The sequence below is a fragment of the Halichoerus grypus genome, chromosome 7, assembly GCF_964656455.1.
Source record: "Halichoerus grypus chromosome 7, mHalGry1.hap1.1, whole genome shotgun sequence".
Lineage (NCBI taxonomy): Eukaryota > Metazoa > Chordata > Mammalia > Carnivora > Phocidae > Halichoerus > Halichoerus grypus.
In genome coordinates, this window is record NC_135718.1 from 118,569,457 (window position 1) to 118,588,689 (window position 19,233).

General features: G+C 55.6%; 2 long non-coding RNA genes across 2 annotated transcripts in view; one reads left to right on the top strand and one right to left on the bottom strand.

Moving 5' to 3' along the window:
* Window positions 1–1,667, top strand: part of LOC118546797 (uncharacterized) — an 89,313-nt gene extending 87,646 nt beyond the window's left edge. Inside the window, exons 7-8 of the long non-coding RNA XR_013449872.1 lie at window positions 498–700; window positions 1,533–1,667. This is a non-coding gene — a long non-coding RNA (uncharacterized LOC118546797). The remainder of the gene's footprint in view (window positions 1–497; window positions 701–1,532) is intronic.
* Window positions 638–4,452, bottom strand: LOC118546798 (uncharacterized). Its single transcript, XR_004922769.2, has 3 exons — window positions 4,369–4,452; window positions 1,578–1,668; window positions 638–675 (listed from the first exon to the last, which is right to left on the bottom strand). It is a non-coding gene; the product is annotated as an uncharacterized LOC118546798 (long non-coding RNA).
* Window positions 4,453–19,233: the final 14,781 nt, after the last annotated feature.

Genomic DNA, 19,233 nt, shown 5'->3' on the forward strand with positions numbered 1-19,233 from the left:
AAGCACTTACACCCTGAGGCCTGTCCTGGAGTTAAACTGTTTGAATTAACATACCTTGTTGGAAGCCAAACTAAGCTATATTTTCCTAGTGGATATTTGTCACTAAAATCCTACTATAAAATACATATTTTAAAAACCCAGTTTATGAATTTGCCATTTAGTCTTCCCTGCTCCTCACCAGCCAGTCCTGGCATAATATACTGGACTTCCTCCTCCTCGTATCCCAGGTACGAATGCTCGAATGTTCGGGTGTGCGGATGGGAGGGTGGTGTGGCCTGGTCTGGCTGCTCCCAGGAGGCCCCTCCCACTGCCCCCCTGCCCCCATTAGCAAGACCCTGGAGAGCCTCCCCGACCTTGGGATCCCGGGGACTCCTCGTACTGAAGCGGGATAAATGCTCACACATCTGTGACGCATTCCGCTTTCCTCCACAAACCTGATGCTCCTGAGCCACCTTCTGGGCAGCGTGGATTATATCTTTGTTCTCGTTTTTTCCTAGAAGCAGATCTTACAGAAGTTAGGGAGAGTGGAACGTGAACTCAGACAGCCTGGATTCTCATCCCAGATCTTCCACTTATGAAATAATGCCTTTGGGCAAGTTGTTGAACCAATTCAAGCTGCTGCCGCCTCATCAGTAACATGAAGGATGATAATGACATCTGTGTGGGCAGGTGACTCTGAGGAACAAATGAAGTGATCCAGGTAAGGCATGTTAGCCCCATATCGAGCATACAGTAAGTGCTCACTGTGTACCACCTGCCATTATCACGGTGGTTAGCCCCATACCGAGCATACAGTAAGTGCTCACTGTGTATCGCCTGCCGTTATCACGGTGGTTAGCCCCATACCGAGCATACAGTAAGTGCTCACTGTGGATCGCCTGCCGTTATCACGGTGGTTAGCCCCATACCGAGCATACAGTAAGTGCTCACTACGTATCGCCTGCCATTATCACGGTGGTTAGCCCCATACCGAGCATACAGTAAGTGCTCACTACGTATCGCCTGCCATTATCACGGTGGTTAGCCCCATACCGAGCATACAGTAAGTGCTCACTGTGTATCGCCTGCCATTATCACGGTGGTTAGCCCCATACCGAGCATACAGTAAGTGCTCACTGTGCATCGCCTGCCATTATCACGGTGGTTAGCCCCATACCGAGCATACAGTAAGTGCTCACTGTGCATCGCCTGCCATTATCACGGTGGTTAGCCCCATACCGAGCATACAGTAAGTGCTCACTGTGCACCACCTGCCATTATCACGGTGGTTAGCCCCATACCGAGCATACAGTAAGTGCTCACTGTGCACCACCTGCCATTATCACGGTGGTTAGCCCCATACCAAGCATACAGTAAGTGCTCACTGTGTATCACCTGCCATTATCACGGTGGTTATGATTATTACAACGTATTATTATTATGATGTTCTGGGCAGCCCCTGAGCGGCCAGAGGTGTGAGGGCCACACGGGCCCCTCCTGGTTAACCCCAACGTCCATTTCTCCATCACTCCGCTGCCCTCCCCCACTATCAGGCCTCTGGCTTCCCCCGGAGCTCTTGGTCCTGCCCATTGTCTCACCTCTTCATGGCCACCACCTGCCTCTCAGCTTCACTCCCTCCATTCCAAGGCTGGCTTTGAGGGACGCCGGATCCGCAGTCCTTGCCGCAGTCTGAGCAAGAGAACGTGTGGTACAGCATGAGAGGCCCCGGGGTCCTGTCAGGAGGCATGGCTGTTTGCTTCAAGTAAATTAGAATGGGCAGGAGGGAGGGTCCTGGCAGTCAGGCCAGGCCCAGGGCCTGAGGCGTGTGACAGTGGAACCTCCCTGCCGGTGGAGAAGCAGGCAGAAGGAACTTGGACTGGGGGTGGGGAGGGGCTGGAACTGGAGGCAGACAACCCAGGACCATCTCCTGCGGGGCTCAGGGGAGCCTGGAGGGGCCACGGGACACACAGCGGGAGCAGGGCCTCAGATCAGGGGAAACTGAGGTCAATACCCAGACACATGGACTGGGCTGGTCTCGTTTTCGTGGGAAAAGGTTAGGATGCACACCCAGGTGATTGAAAGGTTGCCACCCCTGGAGTCCACATGGGGGCAGTCTGTGAGCATGTGCCGAAATATAGGGTACAGAGATGGATTGGCTGCCGTGGTCAACCTGGATTCACTCTCCCAGGGGAGCTAAGTGGGGAGGGGCTGCTGGCCGCCTGGGGCTTCCTGCCTCCAGACTAGATGGATCCAGCAGGAACAACGTCAGAGCTGGCTCTGCTAGAGGGAAGCCGGGGAGGCCGAGGCATGGGAAATGGGTCTGGAGTCTTGAGGAAATACTGTGCTATTTAGGGTCATGTGTCCCCTGAGCCTTCTTTAACTCTTCCATAACGTGGGAAAGGTGATGGTCCCCGTATGCGAGTTCTTAGATGTGTAGTGAGATGAATATAAGAAGTAGTTTGGAACAGCTAAACTCATGTTCTTATGTTGTCATTACTGTCCCTGGCGTAAGTACACAACCTCTTCTCATGCTAAGGACTTTACTAAAATTCATTTTAGTAAAGTAAAATCATAGTAAAACTGACACAACTAGTTGGGGAATCCACAGAGTTTCCTGAAATCAGAGAATGCTTCTGAGCCCGAATGGCACTGAGGATTAGCCCAGTCTTGGCAAGAGTGAGCATCTGTGTGGGAGGTGAGGGAAGAGAGCTGTCTTGGTTCAAAACTGGTGACAAAACAGGGCTTTGAATGTTCCTGAACTAGGTGCCTGCCCTCCTCAGTGCTGGGCCGATGCTCAGGTGCGGTGCCGCCATGAAACCGCCATGATTGGGGGCCCCAGCCTGAGACCTCCCTGCTCTGAGCCAACCCTGAGGGTGTCTGGAGAAGGCCTTTGGTCAACAAGGGTGGGGTAAGTTAGGTCGTGGAGCAGGGGGGCTGGTTCAGCACTATCCTGGGGTTAAATGAGCCACAGCAGGGGAACGGGCATCGGGCCGGCACTTCCTTATGTTTGAAGAGATTGGGGGATTTGCAGTTTTCATACGCACTCAGGCCTTTCATCCTCTCAACAAATCAGTCCAATTATTATCCCTTTTTTAACTGAATAGAAAAACAGGACTCAGAGTGATTTGCCTAAGGGCACTCGGCAAGCTCATGGCCAGGTTAGGCCTAGAACCCAAATGGTGGCGTTTGGAGGCACAGTGTCCCAGGACTGGGGCGGGAGCCAGGATCAGACCCAGGCTATGGCCAATAGCTCTAAGGACCAGAAACTGGCAGTTCCGAGCCTGAGGACACATGGCCAGTGTCTCAATGGATGAAAACAGTGTCTGGTCATAGCTTATAGGAGATAGGTCCTTTCCTTTTTATAGTGTTCTGTATTGATCAGAATTTTTGCCTAAACAAGTTTTACATTCATAATCAGACAAAATAATCTCATTTTTCTGGGGGTGGGGTGGGTGGAGATCTGTACGCAACCACACTGAGGGCCTGTGCACTCCAACAAATGCTCTCATGGGCGGGTCTCTGGTCTCATGATACCTGAGCCCCCCAGTACTCCTCTCCTAGTGATGGTTTCGGGAATTCCAACTTGCACTTTTCTTGGCTCAGACTGCTTTCTTGCAAACACAGCTGCCCTCCCCTGTCCTTCAAGGGTTTTCCAGCAACCCTCTGCGCTCAGTTCCTTGGCAGAAGACTGGGGGATCACATGGCTGAGTGAGTGGCATTTTCTGAATCATGGAATGGAAAGAAACACTATACAGAAAAGCTGCACACAGGGCTTCTGTGTTGAGCCTGGATGACGACACAGCGCGGGAAGTGATTCATCCCAGCCCGCCTGGCGTGTGTGCTGGTCAGCGGACGGAGTGCAGTTCAGTGCTCGCCTTCTGTGGGGACCAATGGGACTTCTCAGCCACAGGGCAGCCCCGGGTGCCTCCCACGCACACCAGTGCCCGGGGCCACCAGAGGTTGCTCGGCAGGTGTCTGGGGAGGTCACAGACAATAGGACAGAAGGTGAAAATGATGGAATATCCAGGTTAGGGGAATCAGAGAAAGGAACTAGGCAGACAGATGTGGGGAGAATATGGTCAGGCTCTCCTGAAAACCAGGAAACAGGCTCCGACTTCATTCCACATCCAGAAGCACAGCCCGGCGCCCAGCACGCGCAGGAGACGTGTGCTCACCAATGCCAGAATGGACTTAATAAATAATTAACACGCTCATGGAGCCTTTACGGAGTCCAGGCATGGTCTAAGTCTTTGACGTGTGCTATCCCACTTCATCCTCCCAATAACCCTCTGAAAACATCAGTGAACCCATCTTGCAGATGAGGAAATTCTGCACAGAAACATGAAATAGCTTGCCTGAGGTCATGCAACCACTAAGGAGAAGTCTCACCTACAGCATCCTGTCCCAAGTCTGTGTGCAGAGGTCCTCTTCTTGGCCAGACACTGCTCTTCACATACATGATCGGATTTAACCTGCACAACAACAATACAAAGAAGGTATTGTTCCCATTTTAAAAATGGGAAAACTGAGGCTCAGAGAGGTTAAGTTGTTGCCCAAAGTCACACAGCTGGTAAGTGATGAAGTGGGGCTCACCCATGTCTGCCTGACTCCAAAGCCCATGATCTGTTTCATGATATTTGTGTTCTCTTCATCTTTTGGGACAGTGTCCCTCTTTTCTGAGTCCTCGGCCTGCCCACCCATGGTTTATATTGGTTAAATCTTGACTCAGTAGTAGGAACCTCTTGGTTGTTCCACACAAGGGCCTCCCTTGTTGGAGAGGGAGGAGAGAGGTGATGCCCCAGAGCTAAAGGGACAGTGTCCCCAGGGTGGACTTGGAGGGTTCTGTGCACGTGGGGAGGGATGAGGGAAGTGAGGCAGAGCTGGCTTGGCAGCAGCTCCAGTGGGTCTCCCCTGGGTCTATATCAAAATCCCCTTTGAGAAAACAGAGGCTAGGAATGGTAGAGATCTGGGTGGCAGTGTGGGCGTGACTCCAAGGGGCAGCTAGGGCTGAGAAGTGCTCATTGCATCTACTACTATTCTTACCCCGTGGACCACCTCTCTGTGGGGTCAGCCAGGAACTAGCAGGTTCATATGGGATCTGAATCTCCCAGGCCACAAGCCACAGGGATATATCATATATAGATGTTATTGCTTTTGTTGTTACTTAAAGTTGATGTCTTTAAGCAAGGTGTGTATTCTCCGGTTTGCCACAGGCCCCACCATTCCCCATTGCCTGATACCCTTGCACTCACTTTGGCAAGTTATGGTGTTACTGCAGCTCCTGATAACACTGGAGCTTGAGACCCTGAAGATGTAAAGTAATCTAGCGTCAGCATTTCACCTGGAAAAAAAAATATACTTGTGCCTCCTAGACCAAAATGAGGACCCCGTGGCCCCTTGAAGTTACAGTCACTGGGCAAATCTGTAAAGCTAACTCTGAAGCAAATAATAACTTATAAAATAACTTAAACCCACATCGAAGTGAACTGGCTTGAGATTACCACTTGCTTTGGGTCATCTCCATCACTGATGCCCACACTCACAGAAAACCAAGCCCTGAGCTCATTGTCTCTCATGCTTGGGGTTAGAGTTGGGGCTGTCACGAGGAAATACACATCAGCTGACACACCCACAGGTTTAAGGACGTGTCAGTTCACATCCTTGGTTTTCCCAAGTTAGGGATCATTGGGCCTGGCTTCAAAGTGGCCAGAGGCCATTGGTGGGAGGGAGGAGAATCTTCCTTCTCGTTGTATATTTCTTGTTCACATTGTTCTTCCCTGCAAATATGAGTGACTTCTGTAATACAAAGATATTCCCAAGGTGCCTGTGGGCAGGCCTGGGTGCACGTGCACCACTCACTGTCCTCCTGACCCCTGGTTCTTTGTCACATGGACAGGCTTTCTCTGGGTGGACAAGTGAGAATGTGGGGTGGGTGAGGACAGGAGCAGACTACGGAAGGGCCGCATGTCCACAGCTCCCGTCCTGGGACCTGCAAACCTGTTACTTCACATTCCATTGGCAAGTCACTCTAACTGCCATGGGCCACTCCCGATGCACCACCGACTTCCTTCCCCTCCACTGATGGAGGCGTTCTCCCTCCACTGATGGATGCGTTCTCCCCCCCTCCACTGATGGAGGCGTTCTCCACCTCACCACTGATGGAGAGGCGTTCTCCCCCTTCCACTGATGGAGGCGTTCTCCCCCCCTCCACTGATGGAGGCATTCTCCCCCCCTCCACTGATGGAGGCATTCTTCCCCCCTCCACTGATGGAGGCATTCTCCCCCCCTCCACTGATGGAGGCGTTCTCCCTCCACTGATGGATGCGTTCTCCCCCCCTCCACTGATGGAGGCGTTCTCCACCTCACCACTGATGGAGAGGCGTTCTCCCCCCCCTCCATTGATGGAGGCATTCTCCACCCCAGCACTGATTGGAGGCGTTCTCCACCCCTCCACTGATGGAGGCGTTCTCCACCCCTCCACTGATGGAGGCGTTCTCCACCCCAGCACTGATTGGAGGCGTTCTCCACTCCTCCACTGATGGAGGCGTTCTCCACCCCTCCACTGATGGAGGCGTTCTCCACCCCACCACTGATGGAGGCGTTCTCCACCCCACCACTGATGGAGGCGTACTCCACCCCTCCACTGATGTGAGCCTCTCCGGGGTCCAAGCTCCCCCTCTTCAGGGCCTCCCACTCAGATAGCTGTCCGGGACGAGGCAGGCCACAGTTTGCCCTGCTTCCCCTGGGCTGAAGGCAGGCAGGTTGCTTGAAGGGTGGAAAGGAAAATTTGTGTCCTGGGGCTGACGCCGAAGGCCCAAAGTTGCACCTGACAGAAAAGCCCTGTTGTCCCCAAAGGCCCTGGAGCCATCTCAGGGTGCCTAGGGACAGCCACTCCATTTTTAACAAAACCCCTAAAAGCTCACACGGTACCAAGGATGGTGGGTGTGGCCGTGACCTCCCAAATGGCCCCCTACCCACCACTAAGCCGGTGATTCTCCCGTTCCCATAAAGCTCAGTTCAGAAGCGCCAGCCCAGGAGCTGCTCTAAATGCCCCAGGACAGCCCTGGCCCTGACTGCCACCGGGGACAGTGCCCAGAGCTGTACAGCACCTTGCATGGGAACAGCAAAACTTGACAGTTTTCGAAGTACGCTGAGCTCCACAGTATAGCCTACAAGTAGGGGCGGAGGGTGCCACCTCCCTTTGCACAGGTAAGGAAATTGAGTCACGGGCTTAGGGTCCCTGGGGCCCCATACTGGTGAGTAGTAGCCAGAACCAGAACCCATGTCTTTGGACTCCTAGGCAAGGGCTCTTTTCCTTCATCTGGGATCCCAGCACCACCACCCCCCAGTCCAAGGCGGGGTGGAAGCACCCAGTCCCCGTCTCTCCCCACCCTCGTGATCTGATTCTCGTCAGCACTCCCTGCGCACTCAGCCCTGAGCTAACCCTGGGCCTGCCTTCTCCAACTCACAGCATGCAGAGGGCTGGGGGCTGCGGTCCTCAGATCACATGGCCACAGCCCCTGACTGGGGACAAGAGGGTCATTTGAACGAGGAAAGCTGTGGGCTTAGGATAGGCTGAAGGTTTGCTAACAAGGCTGCAGAAGCCCGTTCTCCAAATGCAAGCAGACAGCAGCCTGATCAAAACACAGGGGCTACCTGACTGGCAGGAGGGTACAGCCTGCGTGGCACCTGGGGGGGTGGGCACAACCCCCAGGACTCCCCTGAGGTGGTGGTTTCAGTTGAGTTGGGTGAGGGGCACAGTGGGAGCTGGGCAGCCAGCCAGAGGGGACCCACAAGCAAAGGCATCAGTTTAGGGGAGGAACCAGCTTGTCCTCAGCCCCTGGTCTTAGCAAATGTTAAATAAATGATGTTTGAATGAGGAAGGAAAGAAGGAGGAAGGAGGAGAGGGCAGGAATGGATCTATTTAGCTAGTTAATTCTCAACATTGAGGGAGGAAAAGAAATAAGACAGTCATCAATTAGTTTTTTTTTTTTTTATTGAATAAACTGTTTCAAGCTTGTAAACATGAAACCCTTTAAAAAGAGATGGTAATGGGGCACTTGGGTCGCTCAGTCAGTTAAGCGTCCGAATCTTGGTTTCAGCTCGGGTCACGATCTCAGGGTCGTGAGATCGAGCCCCAAGTCTGGGCTCTGCGCTCAGCACTGAGTCTGCTTGAAGATTCTCTCTCTCCCTCTGCCCCTCCCCCAGCTCACACGCTCTCTCTCTCTCTAGCTCTAAACTAAATAAATCTTAAAAGAAAAAAGACAGGGGCGCCTGGGTGGCTCAGTCATTAAGCGTCTGCCTTCAGCTCAGGTAGTGATCCCGGGGTCCTGGGATCGAGCCCCGCATCGGGTTCCCTGCTCGGCGGGAAGCCTGCTTCTCCCTCTCCCACTCCCCCTGCTTGTGTTCCTGCTCTCACTATCTCTCTCTGTCAAATAAATAAATAAAATCTTTAAAAAAAAAAAAGAAGGAAGAAAATTTCTGGCGATAGGGGTTCAAGGAGCTTGCTGTCCTGTGACACGGTTCCCCACAGGTTCTCAACCCCAGTCATCCTCCTGGAAGCTGCAGTAACCCAGGGCAAGGGCTCCCCAGAAGGGCCACCTCCCCTCCTGCATGCATAGCTGGGAGCCCAGTGAACTAGAGTAGAGGGTGTGCAGGATGCATGCTCCCTGCCTAGGCCAGGCTCAGGAAGGGCAGGCACTGCTTCTAAGGCCTGGGGTGCAAATCTCAGTCTCGGAATCCCCTTCCCCAGCTCAGCTCCGGAGCCTCATTCCTCCTCCGTGCCAGGAAGGCCCTCATGCCCCTGGGAGCCGGCATCGGCCATTAGTCACTTGAGGCCACTCCCCAGCGCTCCCTGACCAGGACCCAAGCCCTCCTCGGAGCCCTGGGTTCAGAGCTTCCTGAACAAGATTTAACTGTGAACTCTGTTTAACCTGCTTTTGGAACAGGCTGGGTCAGGCTCCACCCTCTTCTGTCTTGCGGCAAGCAAGGCGTCAGGTCAACCCCGGGGTATTCCTAAGTGTGAGAAGGCCGTGTGTGTAGAAGATGAGCTGCGTTCGGACATAGAGCAAGGTTCTCTATGTACCGGTGGCTCGCATCTCCTGGGGCCACCCTGGAGGCTATATGTGCTGCTCTTCCCGCCCATCCCCATCCCCGCTTCTGCCGGTCCTGGGGAGGGAAGTGGGAGGACAGGGCAAACAAGAGGGTCTGAGAGACAGGGGTGGGGTGTTCAGTCATGTGTCAGTTCTAGGTGGAGGATGCCCCAACTCCCCCGAGGTCCTGCTCTGGAGGTGAGAGCTGACAAGGCAGCACAAGGTTTGGCCTCGGCTTCAGCTCCAACACAGGCCCAGCTACACAGCCGCCTCCTGGGGATGTCTGCAGAGCAGCTGGGGGCCCCTCAGGCCCAGGCCCACGACCTTAGAGGATGTCCGTGACCCAGTGGGCACCAAGTGGAGGGAGGCCTGTGGCTGCAGCACGCCCCTTCCCTGGCCTGTCCTCACAGACCGCCTCTCCACTCCCCCTTCCCATCCCCACACCCAGATGCCTGTGCCCCTTCCCTGGCTGTCACCCCACCTGACAAAAGACAGACCTCTCCCACTGCCCGCCCAGCACACCTGTCCTCACCCTCCACCTGAGACTACGCTTGAGGACCCTCCCCTCCCCTGCATTTCAGGGCCCCGAGCCCTATGACGAGGCTGGCTGCGGTGGGAGTGGGGAGCTGTGGGGGGGGCTTGGGCCTGCACCCCCACAGTGCCACCACTTTGTCTAACCAGGTGGGGTGGGCGTCTGTGACCCGGGCTGAGGACCAGCCCACCAGACCTGATTTCTGTGGAGAAACCAAATTCTGACTCCCAAGCCACCGACTTGCAGAGGCGTGTAAGTCCAGGGTTGGTGGTGATTTGGGTGTGAGGGGAGGGCAGAGTCACCAGAACCCACGGTGGCTGCTCTGCCAGCTTCGAGGCCCTCTAGGGACACCAGCCCAGGCTGCTCTCCCAACCCTCCCGAGCAGCCCCCTCACCCCTCAGTCTGTCCTCTGCACCTTCTAGCACCTCCGTCCAGCTTCCCCTGCCAGTTGCCGTAAGATAGAGCACATTGCTGGGCAGAGCTTTGCAAACACAATGGATCCTCACTATTCGTGGATTCCGTTTGCAAATTTACCTACTTGCTAAAATGTGTCAATACTTGGGGCTCTTTTGCGGTCATGCATGGACGCCACGCAGAGCGGTGACAATCTGAGTTGGCCGTCTGGACATTCCCAGCTGAGGTCCCGAGATGACGCTCTGCCTTCTCGTTTCAGCTCTCATGCGGGAAATAAGTGTCCTTTTCACAGTCTAAGTAGGGCCATAGTTGTGCGTGTGCGTGCGCACTCGTGTGTGTGTGTGCACGCGTGTGATTTTGTTGGTCAAGCACAAGAGGGCTGGGATGAATGCTACGGAGGAAAGAGTATTCACTGAGCTTCGTGCAGGCGTGAGTGACAGTGCTGTTGGCCGTGAGTTCAACATTAATGAATCGCCCATTCGGATTACATAGAGTCTTTAGACAGAAACACACGTAAAACAAGGTCAGCAATGGATTCAGATGATGGAAAGTTTGTGTCCAGAGGCTCACAGGAACCTAACCCTATGTTTCCCCCAGGGGCAAAGATTCAGAATTTGCTCATTCACTGTTGTCAGAGACTTTATAGACCACAATGACCTCGAATGATGAGACTCAACCGTAGGGTTGCTCTGCCTGGGCTCGCCCGGACCTAGCGTATCAGGATCTCCTGGCATCCGGGTTTTGGAAGCACCGCGGGTGACTCTGACGCAGGGTCTGGGTGGGAGCCCCTGCAGGGATGCCTCGAAGCACCATGTTAGACCCGCTGGGTTTGGACAGTCAAGGTGGCCATCCTGAAAACAACCTTCTGTCCAACTGGGAGGTGATGTGTAGCATGATGTGGGGAGAGAACAGAGGACTGACATGGTATTAGGGCTCTGAAGACTCTGTGTGACCTCAGGCAAGTCATCTGATGTTCGGGGACTCAGTTTCTCCACCCATAACATGAAGATAATAAAACCGACGCATGGAGGGATTTGCTCTGAGATTCAGACATGTCTGGGGACCTAGGACGCCTCCAGGAGTCCACAGGTGTCTCTTGAGAAAGAATTCTTCCCAAGAGAAAAGGCAGATGGTCTTGGCCAAGAGTGATGAGCACATTCCTGGGGAGGGAAAGGAGGAAGGACAACTTGGGGAACCACTTGGCATTGGTCACTCAGGTTGGCTTCTAGCCTGGCCCCTTGGGGCTTGCACCTGAGGGGACAACAGGGAAGGCTGCTTGCCTAAGAACCTTGCTGAGACCCAGGGAGCCCAAGGCCACCAGCATCCAAACTGACATATGGCCCCGGGCAGAAGCAGGATGTCTCCCCTCAAGGAAGGGTGCCATGTACCATGGCTGCCTGGCTCAGCCTGTGGGAGCCGGTACCCGCATGGGCAGTATCCCACCCACCCCATCCTTCCCCCTACCCCTTGATGTAGCACCTTCCTGAACTTTGGAGACATTGAGGGCAGTTGCTGCAAATGTCACCTCAGAAAGTTGGAGCTGGGAGGGAAGGACCAGCTCCTGAGCTCAGGCATGATGCTTCCTGGGACAAGCCCAAAGGGGAAACCTGGAGGCCCCACATAGGGGCTGAGGGAGGCACAAAGCCCAAGAAAGACTGTTAGTTCCTGTTCATGGGACCATTTTTTTTTTTTTTTACTCAAGACTTGCATGGCTGGGGAGATGGGGGTCCCAGATGCTTGAGAATCAACTGAGCTGGTAGCTATGAAAGATTTTGAAGAGGGGCACCTGGGTGGCTCCGTTGGTTAAGCGTCTGCCTTCGGCTCAGGTCATGATCCCAGAGTCCTGGGATGGAGCCCCGCATCGGGCTCCCTGCTCAGCGGGGAGCTTGCTTCTCCCTCTGCCTGCCGCTCCCCCTGCTGTGCTCTCTGTTTGTCAAATAAATAAGTAAAATCTTTTTTAAAAAGGTTTTGAAGAGGTGCAAAAAGAGCCAGACGAACACAAGGGCTTTTTATATCAGTCCTTTCAGAAACACCCCCTGGGCAGGCCGGCATCCTTCCTGAACTGGGACTGGGTGGATCCTTCGGGGGCATCTCTGCCATGAGCTGGGCCTGGTGGAGGAGGTGTGCCTGAATGTCCACATTGTCTCAGGAGTGTTTACCCACACAGCCTGCCTGGTCTTTCTGTCAACAGGGTATATTTTTCAGTGTTTCTTTGCTGCTTTGGGTTGAGAAACTGTATCTCCCCATTCACCCCCATCAATGGGAGCTGCTCCTGGAGCAGCGCCTGCCACATGGAAGGTCCTCAGTATATGCTGGGTCCCTCCCTTCCCCTCCCCTCCCCTCCTCTCCCCTTCCCCCGCCTTGCTGCCAACCTTCCCCTTAGGTCCACCTCCTGGGCTTTCCTGGTAACAAGTCATGTTACTGCAGGAAGAGGTGTTACTGGCAAGAAAGACACGAATGGGAAACAGAAACTCCGCCGATCTGAGGCAGCACGTCCCTGTCCCTGCCCCACAGGCCCCAGAATCAGTCTCCTGCCATCTCTCTCCCAGCTCTGCCCCGGTCCCCCCCCCCTCCCCGCCAGGTTCTGCTCGCTTTGGCCACCTAGCTGGAGAGCTCTCACCTCGGTGCCCTCAGCTAGCTCAGCATCTACGATCCGTTGGAATTTTCCAACACAGGAACTGCATGGTCCACCTTGTCAGGGCACGCTTGCTGGCCAGCCAGCCCTGTGGGGCTGCTGCAGGGGCGGGTGCCCGCGTGGCCGCGCCTTAGCTGTGCAGCTGATCTTCTGAAGCCCTCTGCTCTGGCCTGGGCTTCAGGCATGGCCATACCGCACTCACGGAGGGACATCCAGAACGACCACCCCTTGCTAGAACCTTCACAGGGACACGTGAGCCATACAGAAGCCCATGGCCTTGTCTCCTGGGAGCTGTCTGTGGACAGGCCAGGCCGGGGGGTAAGGTGCAGCTCAGCAAGGAGGCAAGGGTGGGGTGAGGTGGGCCAGAGATGCCTGGACTAGAGACGGCACTTGTCCCCTTTCTCCTCACTGTCCCTTCTCCCGGAGAGGCAGAGGTCTGCACAGGAGGAGCTGGGCTCTCCCAGGACAAAGTGGCTCTTGGTTCCCAGGGGACATCAGCTACTCATCACCTGCAGGGCTCAAAAAACTGGTTTTGTTCTCCTTCCCTGAGTTCACTCTGACACAAAAGGCCCCCCAAAGGCCAGAAAATGGTTTGGGCCACCTGACACTAATGTCAGAGAATGCCAAAAATGGGTCACGGAGGTGGCAACTGCAGGAAACACCGCCACCCCAGAGCGAGGCAACAAAGGGAAACAGGGGCGCTCCCTGCATGGGTTGAGACCCGGGCATCAGAGGTGGGGACGCGTGCCAGCCGGTGTTGACGTCTCTGGGGTGGGTGAGGGGTGACAAAGTTTCCCAAGTGTTGGAAAACTGCAAACTGGAGTCAGTTGCTGCTCGGGTGAAGAAATCCTTCAGGAGGTAAGCGGGGCGGCAGGTGTCCCGTCCGCTTTCCAGCGCCCTCTGGCGCCTCCTACTGGCGCAGTCTAACAGGCAGCCGATGGCAAAGGCCGGAGTGGTCTGCCCGGTGTCAGCTCCAGCACCACGGAAAGGAGATGAGAAGGTGAGCACACTCGTGAGCTGGAGCTGGAGTCTGCTCTCATGCACGTGTGTGTGTGTGTTGGGGGGGGGGTGGCGGACACAGACCCCAAGCTCCCTCCCTGCAGGCTGGATTGTGAGTCCTGCCCCGGGCGTGTCAGAGCTGCTGGGGACCTCTCCGATTTCTGAACTGCCAGGCCCTGGGCCCCATTACCTCCCCGCCCCCAAACAGCCCCTGCTTTGAGATCTTCTCTCAATAGGAAGCTCAGACTCCTTCATCTCTAGAGGGACATCTGGCGATCCGGCAGAGAAAACGTGTCAGTGCCGGCCCCACGGTCCCGCACGGGGATCCCAGGAGCTCGGAGAAAAGTGCTCTGTGCTGTATCGCTCCTCACGCAGTGAACCCAGGGGAGCTCCTTTACCAATGGAAGGTATAAGCTAAAAATGCGATTCTGGTCTCTGTTTAAATGTCACCTCCTCAGGGGGATCTCCCAGCCCACTCGGTCTAATTAGGGCCCCTGCCACCGTGTTGTTCTCCATCACCGTGTGTTGTCATTCCGGTCAGAGCACGTGTCATGGCGTGCAATTCCGTTTTTTAGAATCGTGTGTTTATTGCCTGTCTCCTCTAGATAGCAGACTCACAAGGGCAGGGCCATGCTGGCTTCCTTCACCACTGCGGACTCAGGACCTAGCCCAGTGCCTGGCGCACAGTAGGTCTCAATAAGAGTTTGTCAAATGCATCAACTTAAAAATATAAAATGGCTCTAGATGGGGCGCCTGGGCGGCTCAGTCAGTTAAGCGTCCAACTTTGGCTCAGGTCTTGATCTCAGGGTCGTGAGATCGAGCCCCAGGTAGGGCTCCACACTCAGCAGGGAGTCTGCTTGGGATTCTCTCTCTCTCCTTCTGCCCCCTCCCCACCACTCGCGTGCTCGCTCGCTCTCTGTCTCTCTAAAAAAATGGTTCTAGATGAGTTGTGATAAACTGATGGGTGGTGGATCTATGAATTAGCCTTATATGTGGCCTAACACTGAGAAGAATGTTGTAGAAGGCAATCGCTCTCCACTTCCAGGTTGACAGGTTGACAGGATGGCAGGCAGGAGGACTTCTCTGCCCTCTGTGTGGTTTGTGCTGTACACCCATGGGGATTAGGGCCTAACCCTCCCTCATCATAACTTCGCCTCCTGAGCCCCCGATGGCATTGGGCTCACTGAATGCCAGAGCAGGCAAGGCTCCATTGATTCCGAAGACGGCTCCACATCGCCGTCACCTGGGGAACATCTGAAAACACCACTCTGTGGATCCTGCCACTAGTTTCTGATTCTTTTAGGTCCATAATCCAGTGGAGCATAGGGGGTCTCCAGAAACGTGAGCCTGAGTCCGCACTGCCACACACTGTGAGCTTGGGAAAGTTACTTAACCTCTCTGTGCTTTGATTTCTTCACCTCTACAATGGAAATAATAGCCCTAACCTCAGAGGTGTGTTGTGAGGATCAACGTGCATAAAGCTCCTGTTGCAATGGCTGACTCAGTAAATACTGAATAAATACAGCTCTTATGGTGATTATTTTCTCACCGCGAGTTAGCGGCTGACGTGGGGCGAGCATCCAAGCCTCCTGGTCCTGGACCCAGTGTTCTTTCCAACACGTCACGCTGAATGTGCACACAGCATTCCCTCTGAGGCCAGACTCGACACAGAGAACAGACGGCCACTGCCGTGGGACCCTTCGGTCAAACCCCATGGAAGAGAGGCCTGCACCTGAGAACAAAGAGCAGATCTGAGCGCTGGAGAGCAGATAGCTGGAGATCACGGGAGTTCAGCAGTGCCGCTCCGAGCCCTTTGCGAAGCCCTCTGGTTGCTCCTGTTAGCATTTTGTTATGGAAATATTGGGAACCAAAAATAGAAGTTCTTGAGGAGAGCTTAATCCCCTGGGCTTTACAAAACAGCTGCTGGAGAGTTCCACAAAGCAACCACCAGGAGGCACTGTCGTCCCATGCAAGTGGTCATGGGTGGGCTAGACGTTTCCATGAAAATCCCAACATCCCTCTGCAACCTCATGCCCCCACCTTGTCACGCTCAGGACCCTGTGGCTGGGGTCCCCGCAGATCAGCAGCTCCTGGGGCTAGGGAAACCTCTTTGCAACTCAGTCCACCGCTCTCTTCCTTGGAGACCCCTAGGAGCAAGGATAGTCCTTGCATTTATTTTCCTGGCTTCATACCCTACCCCAGCCCCAAGACCTCGCATAGTGCTGGGCACATAGTGGGCATGAAGTACGCATATGCTTGGTGGGTGAATGGATATGTGAAATCTGGTGAAATTAATACTCTGTGGAAAGGAGCCTGCCTGAGCTTCAAGGGTATGGTGAGACAGGATGCGGTGGGGGGGGCCAGAGAGAGGGTTATGGCTGATGGTTAAGGGGAAGGTCATGACTAAATGGGAAAGAGGGGCTGAGAGGGTTCAGGCAGAAAGGGAACAGATGTATTTCTGGGATCCAGCTAGTGAGAGGCTGCTCAATGCTGAGGTCAAACCCTTACCTCAGGGCCCTGGGCAGTAGCACCAGGAATATGGAGACATGAGCCCTAGCGGCCCCCAGCCATGGCTCAGCTGCCCTTCATGTGGGCATCGCTGGTCTCATGGCCACTATTCGCCTCTTCTGTCCCTGGGGTGGCTTGTGGCTGCCACCGTCAGGCTGTGAGCTCCCGCAGGTGGGCCCGGATCCCACCGCCTCCCTCTGGGTGATGCCAGGGGGCTCAGCGCCCCAACCCTGTACCACACATCCTTAGCCCAGAGGAGTCCCTTTCAAGAGAACCTCAAGGATTTCAGAGTCCCTGCCACCAGACCAGCCTGCGGCCTCAGAGCTCCCCCTGCCCTGGGGTGGGCCTCCCCTGGCCGACTCAGTGCTCAGGGTGAGTGAGGGCGGGAGGAGCCCAGGGTGCAAGGCCCACTTGTGTTGGAATCCCGGCTCCAGGACCCATCCGCATCGGCGGTGTGGTTTCCCCGGCCCTTACTTGTTCTTCCCGACACCCAGTTTGTCGTGTGGAACGTTAGCACGTCCCCCCAGAGGGCCCGATGAAGTAGCAGATAAGTGGTGCGGCACGTGGCTCCTGTGTAGCCCATCAAGTGCGACGTTTGCCATGTCACCGACAGGGCAGGGGACCGGGGCAAGAGGCCTGCAGCCCCATGAAGTAGCGGGGTGAGTGGGCGGAGGGGGCAGGGGGCGGGGGCAGCGGCGAGGGGCGAGGCCAGGGGTGGGCTTCCCGAGTGGGGGTGTCCACAGGCAGGACGATGCGGCAAGCTCACTGACCCGGGAGGAGGAGGGATGACACAGGGAGCCAAAGGCTGGCTCTGTCACAAACAGGGAGGAGAGCACGACGGGCCAGGCCAGCACCCAGGAGGGCCACACCCACCACCTACCCCTGGAAACCTGGGGCTTCCCTTGGGGACCCCTCAGCGGCTCATTCCACATCCCACCTCCCCTGCGCCCTCTCAGCTGCTGGTTCTCCCACTGGGCGCTTCCCAGCTGCCCACGGACAGTTTGCAGCTCCCTCTGGCCTCACCCGCCGCAGTGCTGTTCCGTTCTCCTCTCTGGCACCCTCCGCAGCTCCCGCACCCTGACTCCCACACTCCAGGGGCCTCCTGGACCTTAGCCCATGGAGCCCCAAGCCCCGTACTCATCCTAGAGGGGAGCTGGGCGGGGACAGGAGCAGGGCTCAGGCGGGGCGAGACTGAGCCGTGGGGGAGGGCTGGCCCCAACAAGGCTGTGGGCCTGGCTGGAGGGGGGCGGGGAGGGCCCAGAGCCAGGGGGCCCAAGACTTGGGCGGAGACCCAGACGCTCCAGGTGAGGCCTGGGACAAGCTTGGCACAGTGGCCATCCCTGAAATGAGGCCTCTGGCAGCAAGACTGAGTTTCCTGGTGGCAGCCTCATCTGGATAGGGCAGGACAGCCACTGACCCCACTGGGAGGGGACAGGGGCAGCAACACAGGGACTGGCAGAGATGCATAATGTGGGCAGATGGGCAACTCCTCCAGCCCAGTTTTCCCCTTTGGGCTTCAGAGCAGGTGGTCTCCAGGAAGCCAAGAGGGGAGGAGAGGCAGCTCAGATGGCCCCCTGCCCGGCCCAGACAGGATAGCTACCAGTCGGAGTGGGCTTTCTTTTCCTCCCGGCCTCAAGGCTTTCCAAGACTGTCCGTGCTGGTTACCATCTGCTGTGGTGGTTGCCAGGGGAACCACTTACTATTTTTGTATGTTGCCCACATGACAAGGCTTTGGAAAGGCTCAGGCATGGTTGGTCCAGGAGGAGGTGATGCCCAGCAGGCTCCGCTGGAGACCTTGGTCAGGGGGTGGGCGTTATGGTGGGGCCCCAGGCTGGGGGACAGACAGACAAATGAAAACACAGTTATGGGGCAGCAGGATCAGTGCCGATTCGGGGTGCCATCTTAGCAGGGAGGGGTCCGGGAAAGCTTCCTTGATGAGGTGATATCTAAGCCAAGATAAGGTTTTGTAGGTGATGCGGGTGAGAGGGAAGTAATAGAGTAGGTAGTTAGTTGGAAGAGCATTCCAGGCAGAGGGAACAGCATGTGCAAGGGCCCAGGGGACATTGTGAGTAAGGCATCTTCTGGAACGGAAGTCACCTAACTTCTCGAGTGTGAGGTAGGGCCCAACCCCAGGGGAGGTGAACGGTAGGCAGGCACGAAAAGCATCGGGTAGTGTGGGTGGGATGGGCTGCACCACAGTGCGCACACCTGGGCACACCTGATATTAGGCCTCTGGCAGCAAGACTGCCGTCCAGGCAATACTCTCGGGGGAGGTGGGCAGCTTTCCCCACGGCCCTTGGGACTCTGGGAGAATCTCCAGGGCATCCGAGAAACCAAAGAGCTTGAACTGTGGGAGGGAGGTGCCATCAGGGGAGCTGGGTCACTGCTCGAAGTTCTGGGCTGAGCGGCAAGTATCCAGGGAGGGGAAGAGAGTGTGCTGAAGCTAGTCACCCTGACTGCTACCCCAGCCCGTGGCCCTGACCCTGGATGCATAACTGAGGATTTCTTCTCACGTCGGTCTGTGAACCTGCTGGGAAGTCCAAGAAGGGTTCAGTCCTGAGGTGGGGGTGGAATGGAATGGAGGGGAAGAAGCAGAGATAAAGTAGGCACCCATCAGGTGTCAGGAATCTGCTCGGCACATTCCAACACGACATACCCAGTGCTAGCACCAGCCTCGAGAAATGGGCATTTGGGCTCTCGTGGGTTTTGTTTGTTTGTTTTTTTAAGATTTTATTCACTCATTCAACAGAGAGAGAGAGAGAGAGAGAGAGAGACAGCAAGAGAGGGAACACAAGCAGGGGGAGTGGGAGAGGGAGAAGCAGGCTTCCCGCGGAGCAGGGAGCCCGATGCGGGGCTCGATCCCAGCACCCTGGGATCACGACCTGAGCCAAACGCAGGCACCCAACAACCGAGCCACCCAGGGGCCCCTGGGCTCTCGTTTTAAACATTGGGAAACTGAGGCTCTGGGAAGCTAAATAACTTGTCGGGGATTATAGAGGCGGTAAGCAATGACATCGGGACTCCTACCCAAGTCAGGCTGACCCTAAAACCTGTCTCTCTCCACAAGATGAAAG